We start from the raw sequence: 11052 nt of genomic DNA, 5'->3' as shown, positions 1-11052 counted from the left end.
GGGAGGCAACCCAATGAATAAATTTTATTTTTGCCTTTTTATTTTGTTCTTGAGCGTTTGCACAATTATTCTACTGTTACGATTGTATTTTTATGTTTTAATTAGTGTTTGTGCCAAGTAAAGCCTTTAGGATCATGTTGGGTGATAGTTGATTTGATCTTGTTGAAAAACAGAAACTTCTTGCGCCAGTAGCATAATTGTTTAAAATCACAGAAGCGCGATAAAATTCTGAATTTTGTACACAAGATTGATTACAAATTGCTTGTGTTGCCCTAATGTTTCGGAATTTTTGGAGTTACCGAAGTATACAAAGTTTTCAGATTACTACAGGTAGTTCTGTTTTTGACATATTCTGTTTTCTTTGCGTTATTTGCTTATTTTGATGAATCTATGGATTGTATCAGCGGGTATAAGCCATGGTAAAGGTGTAATACAGTAGATATAATGCAAAATAAAATATGAATGGGTTTGCAACAGTACTTAGATTAGTGATTTGCTTTGTTATACTAACAGATCTCACGAAGGTTTTGTTGAGTTTTGTGTGATTGAAGTTTTCAAGTTTTGGGCGAGATCATGATGGATGAAGGAATAAGGAGTGAAAAGAGCCTAAGCTTGGGGATGCCCCATGGCACCCCAAGTAATTATTCAAAGAGAACCAAGCAACTAAGCTTGGGGATGCCCTGGAAGGCATCCCGTCTTGCTTCTGACGACCATCAGTATTTTACTTGGAGCTATATTTTTATTCGTCACATATCATGAGTTTTGCTTGGAGCATCTTGTATTATATGATTCTTTGATTGTTTTGTTTTTTGGTCTATGTCATCTATCCGTGCTGGACACACCTATTTGAGAGAGCCAAAATTATGCTATGATTTGTTAGAATTGCTCTATATGCTTCACTTAATTGTTTTTTTGAGCTATGGAATTGCTCTAGTGCTTCACTTATATCTTTTTGAGCATGGTGTGCTTTAATACTTTTGAAGAAATGCTCTCATGCTTCACTTAGATTTATTTGAGAGTTAGTAAATTTTTAAAAGAAATTCTCTCATGCTTCACTTATATTATTTTGAGAGAAGAAAAATTTTATGCTCATGTTCTTCACGTAAATTTGTTTGAGCTAATCAAAAGCACCATATGAAATTAGTCCCAAAGTGATAGATATCCAGGAGGGATATAATGAAAACTTTCATGAAGATCATTGGGCAAACTAAACTTTATTCTTTGTAATAGTTTTGAGATATGATGATAGTGATATGTGAGTCATGTTGGTGAGTAATTATGCTTTAGTAAGAATATTGGTGTTAAGGTTTGTGATTCCCTATGCAAGCACGAAATTCAATAGTTATGCAATGAAATTACATCCTATTATGGTGCATTATTCGGTGTTAGTTATGCTTAATGCTCGCTTATGTGATTTTTCATTTCTTGGTTGGTTGCTTCTCAATCTATTTGCTAGCCTACACTTGTACTAAGTAGAAATACTATTTGTGCATCCAAAATCTTTAAACCCAGTTTTGCCATATGAGTCCACCATACCTACCTATATGCGGTATTTCTATGTCGTTCTAAGCAAATTTGTATGTGCCACCTCTAATTTTCAATATGAATTTCCTTTTTGTGTGCTCGTACCGCTCATGAAGCGGCAGGGGGTGGCTAACATTTTCCATGCTAGATGTGTTATTCTCAGGATGAGTGTTTATTCACTTGTCATTTCATGAGAGTACGGCGGCAATAGGGATGCCCAGTCCCAAAATGAAAATAAATTTACTTTTTGTTATCAAATAATAAATTCCTTGGAAAGTGTTGGTTTGGAAGGCATCCGTGGATACAACTAGCCATGGATTGTGAAAGAATGGTGGAAAAAGGAATAAAATTTATTTTCTGTTTGGGAACAGCCTATGATATATCTAGCATGGAAAGTGTTGGGAATTACTTGGTCATTTTCGTTGATGGGAAAAGTATGCCTCTCAAAAAAAATTCTCTCAATTTTTGCGTTGAGCTCTGGAACCTCTAAAAATCCCTACTTCCCTCTCCGAAGGGCCTATCTGTTTACTTTATGCATTTTTTATATTTATTTGAGTCTCCATCTTCTATTACAAAGCACCAACTAGGGAGCATTATGATCATACTTGAGCATTGGATGTAGCTAATATGCAAGTGTGTTTCATGAATGGATTAATGATTGAGCATGATGGTCTTGGGATAACTTTCTTTAGTGTTGATATTTTGAAAGACATGGTTGCTTGTTGATATGCTTGAGTATTGAAATCATCATGTCAAAACTAGACTATTGCTTTGAACCATATAAAAGTCCAAATTTCCATGCTACAAAAGAAAAGAATATGTGATGAACATGTTAGGCAGCATTCCACATCAAAAAATCTGTTTTTATCATTTACCTACTCGAGGATGAGCAAGAATTAAGCTTGGGGATGCTGATATGTATCCAACGTATCTATAGTTTTTGATTGTTCCATGTTGTTACATTATCATTCTTGGATGTTTTAGAATCATTTTATAGCAACTTTATATCATTTTTTGGTACTAACCTATTGACATAGTGCCCAGTGCCAGTTGCCGTTTTTTGCTTGTTTTTTACTTCGAAGAATAACAGTACCAAATGGAGTCCAAACGCAATGGAACTTTTTGGAGAATCTTTTTGGACCAAAAGACATCTAGTGGGCCAAAGAAGTACCAGAGGGGAGCCCCGAGGGGGACACAACCCACCAGGGCGCGCTTGGAGGCCCAGGCACACCCAGATGGGCTGTGCCCACCTTGTTGGCCTCGCTCACTACCTCTTCGCCCTATAAATACCCAAATATTATAGAAACCCCAGGGGAGTCGACGAAACACAATTCCAGCTGCCGCAAGTTCCAGAACCACGAGATCCAATCTAGACACCATCACGGAGGGGTTGACAATCCTCATTGGTGCCTCTCCGATGATGCATGAGTAGTTCATTGTAGACCTACGAGTCCGTAGTCAGTGGCTAGATGGCTTCCTATCTCTCTTTTGATTCTCAATACAATTGTCTCTTGGAGATCTATTTCATGTAACTCTTTTTGCGGTGTGTTTGTTGGGATCCAATGAACTTTGAGTTTATGATCAGATCTATTTTATCCATGAAAGTTATTTGAGTTTTGATCTCTTATATGCACGATTTTTTATAGCCTCGTGTTTCTTCTTCGAATCTTTAGTTTAGTTAGACCGACTAGATCGACTTTTCTTGCCATGGGTAGAGGTGCTTTGTGATGGGTTCGGTCGTGCGGTGTTCTTTCCCAGTGACAGAAGGGGTAGCAAGACACATATTGATCATTGCTATTAAGGATAACAAGATGGGGTCTATTCCTACATGAATAGATCTTGTCTACATCATGTCATCGTTCTTATTGCATTACTCTGTTTCTCCATGAACTTAATACACTAGATGCATGCAGGATAGCGGTCGATGTGTGGAGTAATAGTAGTAGATGCAGGCATGAGTCGGTCTACTAATCTTGGACGTGACGCCTATATATTGATCATTGCCTGGATATCGTCATAATTATTTGAGGTTCTATCAATTGCACAACAGTAATTTGTTTATGCACCGTGTGCTATTTCTTGAGAGAAGCCACTAGTGAAATCTACCGCCCCGGGGTCTATTCTTTATCATATTTGCCTTTGAGATCTATTTTTATTTGCTTTTGTTTTCAGATCTATTATACTAAAAACCCAAAAATACCTTGCTGCGCTTTTTATTTGCATATTTTGTTTTGCATTTTATCGAGATCTATTTATCCGATCTATCACAATTTTATCCCATCAACTTGCCAATTTCCTACGCCGTTACCCGTAAGAGGGATTGACAACCCTCATAAGCGTCGGGTTGCAAGTATTTGTTCTTTTGTGCAGGAACCATTTACATAGTGTTGCTTGGTTCTCCTACTGGATTGATACCTTGGTTTCATAACTAAGGGACATACCTACCGTAGTTGTGTTGCATCATCCCTTCCTCTTTGGGAAATACCAACGTAGTTCAAGCAGCATCAAAAGGAATTTTTGGCGCCGTTGCCTGGGAGACATCATCAACATCTATCAGGTTCCTAATCACAAATCTCATCTTGCAATTTACAATATTTTCCATTCGCCTCTCGTTTTCGTCCCCCCCTACTTCACAAAAATTTGTCATTTTATTCGCCCTCTTTTTCGTTTGCCATTTTCTCGTCAGACCTGTTTCTTTTTTGTATGAAATCTTGTTTGCATATTCACGATGTCTCAAAATAATACCAAGCCGTGTGATTTTTCCAATACAAATAATAATGATTTTATTAGCACTCTGATTGCTCCTCCCGCCACTAGTGCGGAATATTGCGATATCAATCCCGCTTTGTTGAATCTTCGTGGCACCCTGGCTCAAATCAACCGGTTTACCTTGCATTGCCAGCCCAGAGATCAAGTTTTCTGGCAACACACAACAACTTGGTACAGAATACAACTGCTTTATTGATGCTAGCGGAAACATAGGTTCGATATTACATCAAGTAGCGAGGCCAAGCGGCACACACGATGCGGCTGAACAATATGTACATTATTTAATGAACATGAAGGGGCCTCGATCATGACAACTACGCGGCAGCGGAACGACGATGAAGTGGAACTCCATAGCACAGGGACACTAATGTGGACACAATCTAGACACGGGAAGCACTCCGATCCGGTAAGACTTTCCTGAAATTTGGCATGACATGCCAGGTCAGTACATTGAATGTACTTGCAAGCTCACAGCAAGCATAAGCATAATGGCAAACAATATTATGACAATTAAGCAGGTTAAATGCAATGTTTCAACATACTACTCATGCAGTGAATTAAACTTGTGCACCAAGTCCCTCGGACTCTCTTACCAGACGGGTTACCTCGTAACCAACATCGTCAAAATGGTGATCATTCCGGATCACAAATGAAACCAACACTTTGGTTCCCACAACAACGACCATCTTCATGGTCTTCATCAATCTCATCACATAACCAGTGCCAACCATATAAATTTAGTGTGCAAGATTACTTAATCATGTTGATCCATAGTGTGACCTACTTATGAGTTGTGTCCGTAACCGAGGACACGGCTATCGATAGATTTAATAAACACTTTGCCGAGGTTAGTACAATGTACCCACACTACGGAACCCATGGCCTCACACTCCCATTCTGGTGGACCAACGACATTCCGACAGAACCCTCCCATTGCCAACTCCCCTCTAGGCTAAGTCATGGGTGTCCCCGATGTCTACCTAAGAAATCCAACGGCCACCATCATGGAAAAACAAATCAACGGTCCCAAACAGGGACAAGGTACCATAACAACAACGGGCACACAAGGTTATCTCTGCTTACCAGCCCAGGGTACCGCATGCCCATAACCTTCCCTTGTTGGAGGCACCGACCAGAGGCATGACAACAGACCGAATAAAGGCCTTCCCACAAAGGCAAAGGTGGTTGCACTGGGAAAGCTCGATTCAGTGGCACCATGACCTGATCAACATTATGTTCAAGTTGAATTATCATCAGGTTCAACTTGAAATAAAAACACTCGAGTCATAGTATGCCATGAACATGCAACTATCTGACATGCACTGTATGCACATAGCATGAAAGTGAATGGATCAACATCATAGAATCACACTACTTGCACCATTAATCATTTTAACTTACTGGCTTCAACTTCACTGGTTTTATATCACATCATTTTTTGTTACGCCATTAACATATTAAAATCAATAACTCATATGTGAAAATGCTACCGAACATAACCAAATCATAACCATACTACCAAAATACTTCTACTGCCTCATACTAGTCCATGCATTCAAACACTATTGTAAACTAAGCACATCAAGCATGGCAAAGTAACTAACATAAGCAATATTCATTTAATGATTAAATGCATGAAATAGATCATATTCAAGTTGGGAAAATCATAAATATTGAAATGACACCATGCAAATATTTTTGTGGCTTGCCTTAGCACAGAGGAGGGTCACACTCCTTCTGGTTCTCCTCTAAGAAAGCTTCTCCTTCTTAAAATAAATAAAATAGCAAAATGAAAATATCAAGAACAATTCTGAAATTCACCAGAAATTCTAGGCATTAGAGAAAAATCTGAAATTTTGTGTGCTGCTAGAATATTCCAACACAAACACAATGCAAAAAGAATCAATTCATTTGGACTTATGGTTTGTAATTTATGGCTGGTCATAGTTCCTGGTCAATATTTTAATTAAATTCACATAAAAAGAAAACAAGGGGGTGACGTCGAAGGCGTATTTCCACGGGGCGCCACCACTCATACTGCTTCGGACGCGGCTGAGTGGCTGACAGTGGCCCCCCAGGGTCAGGTTTAGAGAGAGGGAGGGGAAACAGAGGCGGGGTAGTGGTTCGCCGGTGATTCTCCGGTGAGGAGAGGTCGGCCGCCGCCATGGAGTGGGGGAATGGACGCGCAAGACTATGACAAGTCTGTACGTACCCGGAACATGGCTAGGGATGGACGGAGTGGGTCGCTATGGTCGTCTCCAGAGGCGTCGGCGGAGGGAGCTCATCAGAGATGGTGCTTCCGGCGAGGCAGGGCCGGTCCAGCAGCTCCAACCGCACCAGCGCACACCAATGGAGCACCAGAGGCACGCGGAGGAGTCGGTTGAGCTTGATAAGCTATGGAGAAGGGGGGAAGCAGTAGAGGGGATCACCGGCGAACTCCTGTTGGGAACGGCGGCCAGAGGCCTGCCCAGCCAGGCTGTGGCTATCTACGGCGTCGTGGTGTGTGTGTGTGAGTGTGTTGAGGTGCTCAGAGGGGCTGGTGAGGGGCTGTATTTATAGGCGAGGGAGGAGAGGGGCTCGGGCTTCGCCAGAGTTCTCTGGAGACGGCGCCCGGCAATGAGAAGTGCCATTGGGAGGGGGAAAAGAGGTCGTGGCTCACGCGGCCACTGTGGGAGGGAGGTGACGAGCACAGGAGTGCGGGTGGCGACGAGCACAGTGGGCACGGGCGCACTGTACGCTTGGCTGCGTCGTGCCCATGTTCGCTACGGCGAGCTCTGGCGTCAGCGAGTGCCAGGGGAGAGTTAAGGGCATCATGACAATGATTGTGGCGAGGTTTGGCAAGGTGTGGCGAGCGGGGAAGCGAGCACACGCTCAACAGAGGCTCGGGCACGACACAGAGCGCGGTAGCCGTATGCCAGCACGCTTGGACAAATGTTGTCACCGCGTGAACTCTGGCATCACGCCCCATAGTGCATTGAAATGATGTCTGGCATGTAGTCCTTGATGGTTTGGTTTTAGCCAAGTCTTTGAGTTCATCACAAGTGGATTGTGTGCGAGTGTATCTTCCTGGCAAGTTTCTGGACAGAAACTTGTGAGGTTAGAGCATCTCCAACCGTTGGCCCCCCAGGGGGCATGTAAAATCGCTGCCTGGGGGCGAGCCGGCGCAAAAGATCAGCCTGGGGGCGAGTGGGTTCCTAGTCGTCGACCCCAGGGCCGCCCTCAGACGCCGTTTATGTTAAAAAACATTCGGCAAAGTTCGGCTAAATTCGGCTAAAATTCGGCAAACTTGGCATATATTAGACATGTTCGACATTTTACATAGCAAATTTATTGAAAAAGGGCCTAAACTACAACTACGGGCCGAAGAAGTCACTGAATGCGGCGTAGTCGCCGCTGTCGCCGCCATCCTCGCTGTCGTCGTCGGCGGCGGCCTTCTCCTCCTTGACGCAGTTGCCCCTGCTGGACCCCTGCCCGGCGTCGCCATGGCGGACCGGTGGTGGTGGCAGCGCGTCGTCATCGTTGCTGTTGTCGAGGACGACGACGCCTCCTTCGTCGCGGCCCCGGCGGTGTTGTTTGAAGTGCTCCAGGGCGTGGCACTGGCGCTGCATATCCATCTTCAGCCAGTCGTCGCGCTCCCATTTCAGGGCCGCCGCCTCGTCGAGCTCCCCGACCCGTGCTCTGTCTTCACGGCAGGGAGCCCCGGCTCCGTTTTCACGGCCGCGTGCTCCGGCTCCGTCTTTGGTTTGACGAAGCGTGGAGGAGCCGAGGAGGAGGTGCGCCAGCCGCCCTCGTTTATGATGATGCCGGCACTGCGAGTGCGCCGGCCGAGTGACATCTCCGCTGCGGGCTCGGCCTTGAGGCCGAGCACCGTTGGCGAGCCGGAGGAGTAGGAAGAAGAATGGGAGGAGGAGTGCGAGGAGGAACCGAACCTCCTGGGCATCCATTGCCCGGCGCGCCGGCGGTGGACCGGGGCGGCCGCCGCGGCAGGGTATACCAGCGGCGGGTCATTGCCGCCCTCGAGGTACTCCAGCACACCGTCGAACGTGCAGCCGGGAGCGCCCCACCACACGCGGTGCCCCTCGCTGTTCTTGACGCCTCCCACCACTGGCGCCCCGTTGGTGGACGCCAGCCGCTGCTCCTGGCGGCGCTTGAAGTACTCCGCCCATGCTGCGTGGTTGTCAGCGGTGTACTGGGGGAGGGTGAGCTACTCCTCTGTGAGGGAGGCTCGCACACGGTCGATCTCGGCAGCGAAGAAGGCGGGGCGCGCCTCGACGTCGGGCACCGGGGGAATGCGCACTCCCCCGTTGCTGAGTCTCCACCCCGTCGGGCCGACGCGCATGTTCGGTGGTGCTGGAATGTTTGCCTCGAACAGGAGCCAGATCTCCCACTCATGAAGCAAGCGGCGGCTGAAGCCGTTGGCCTCCGCCACGTCACTGGGGAAACACGCGGCCATCGGGCTTGGGAGAGAGGGAGAGGGAGGGAAGAAGCATCAGCGGCTACGCACGGGAGAGGGAGAGCTCGGCGACGGTCGATGGGCGGCTAGGGCTGGTGTGGCCAGAGGCGAGAGAGACCACCGGCTTATATAGCCGCGCCGCATGGCAGGAGGGGAGGCGTCGCCCTGCCATCCGTGACGCGCCGCCCGTGATGAGGAATCAATGGCAAGGCTGATCAGCGGCAGCCTTGCCATTGATTCCACGCGGGAAACCGAGGCGTCCCTATGACGACGAGGCGCGCGTCGCTGACTCAGAGGGCCCGCGGCTCTTTCACGCCAAAACCGCTCGCCCCAGCGCCCCCCAGCATGCCGGGTTCGGCCTGGGTCCGCCGGCGCTGATTTCGGTCCAAGCCGGTGAAAAAGGGCTCCTGGGGGCGCCACGGGGCCGTTTTTTCGGCATCGGCGCGAAAAAAATCGCCTGGGGGCGTGTTGGGGGCGCGGCTGGAGATGCTCTTAACTAAGAAAAATCTAGAAGGAGTTTAGGGCTGATCTTTGGTGGTTAGTAGTTTCTTAGGAGGGTAATGAAGCCCTAATAATCTTAGCTTCATTTGATCACGGAAAAATGCACTTCCTTCCTGTAGAGACTGTATTTTCTGACCAGAACAGAAAAGATTTTCTATAGCAAAAATATTCCAAATAACCATGAAATATTTTTGCATGGGGAGGTGTGCCAAGGTCCAAAGAATATTCAGGAAATTTCTCAGATTTTTGTGTGCAAGAAGAATGAGGGTTGCTTTTGGAGCATATGTGACTGAAGTGATTTTCAGAGAAGAAAATGAATATTTTTCATTTATGAAACATATTCCTATGGCCATTTTGGGATAAATCAGAGAGGAAATGATGGGTTTGAGAGAGAGGTGAGTCACTTGGGTGAAAATCAAGGACATGCCCAAGTGATTAAGTCCAACTGAGTTGATTCAAAACTCCAAATTCATATCAAATGGCAATGAAATCCAGAAAAAGAAAAGGAGAAAAACCCAGGCTATCACAAACCTCCCCCACTTAGGATGAATCTCGTCCTCGAGATTCGGTTGCTCGGGAAAATAATTCTTGATAGGCTGACCTTAAAAGCCCTCTCTTTCATAGGTTGCTTCTTCCCCGGTGTGATGCTCCCATTGTACCTTATAAAATTTTATAACCTTACTTCGAGTGACTCTTTATGTTTCATCCAATATTCGGAACAATATCTCCTCATAAGTTAAATCCTTAGCAAGCTCTATCTCTGCCATGTTAGTCCTTTTCTTGGTTTGCGAGATACACCTTCTCAGTTGTGAGACATGGAACACATTGTGCACTTCTGACAATTCTGATGGCAGTTCCAACTGATAAGCAACTGTACCAACTCTGGACATAACTGGGAACGAACCAATATATCTGGTGCAAGTTTTCCTTAGGTCTAAAATCTCTTGACTCCTTTCATGGGTGTGACTCGAAGGTACACATACTCTCCGGGTTCAAAACTGATCTGACAGTGCTTTGAGTCATAGTAACTCTTTTATCGGGACTTAGCCAATTGCAGTCTATCTCGGATCTCCTTGACTTGCTTCTCAGCCTCCATCATTAAGTCGGTTCCGAAAATGCGGCTATCTCCGGTTTGAGACCAATTTAGCGGAGTGCGGCACTTACGGCCATACAAAGCTTCATATGATGACATCTTCAGGCTGGTCTGGAAACTGTTGTTGTAAGAGAACTCAGCATAAGGCAGGCAATCTTCCCACATGGGTCCTTGGGCCAAAGCACATGCTCTAAGCATATCTTCAAGTATTTGATTTACTCTCTTAGTCTGCCTGTCTGTCTGAGGATCATAGGTTGTGTTGTACTTTAGTGCGGTCCCCAAAGCTTGATGGAGACGTGACCAGAATGTGTAGGTAAATAAAGAACCTCTGTCGGAGGTGATGGTTCTTGGCACTCCATGCAAACTGACGATCCTGCACACATATAGTTGTGCGAGTTGATCGGCTCGGTAGGTGGTTCGGATGGGAATGAAATGAGTTACCTTTGTCAGCATGTCCACCGCAACCCATACTACATCATTGCCTCGGTGAGTCCTTGGTAGACCAGTGACAAAATCCATGTAGACATCATCCCACTTCCATTGCGGAACGAGCAACGGTTGAAGAAGTTCGGCGGGTTTCTGATGTTCCGCCTTAACTTTGTTGCATATATCGCAACAAACGACAAAATAGGTGATGTCTTCTTCATTCCATCCCACCTAAATGTCTGGCCAAGATCTTATACATCTTGCTACCTCTTGGATGGATTGAGTA

The sequence above is a fragment of the Triticum dicoccoides genome, chromosome 2B, assembly GCF_002162155.2.
Source record: "Triticum dicoccoides isolate Atlit2015 ecotype Zavitan chromosome 2B, WEW_v2.0, whole genome shotgun sequence".
Lineage (NCBI taxonomy): Eukaryota > Viridiplantae > Streptophyta > Magnoliopsida > Poales > Poaceae > Triticum > Triticum dicoccoides.
Note: the sequence above shows the minus strand (reverse complement) of the source record.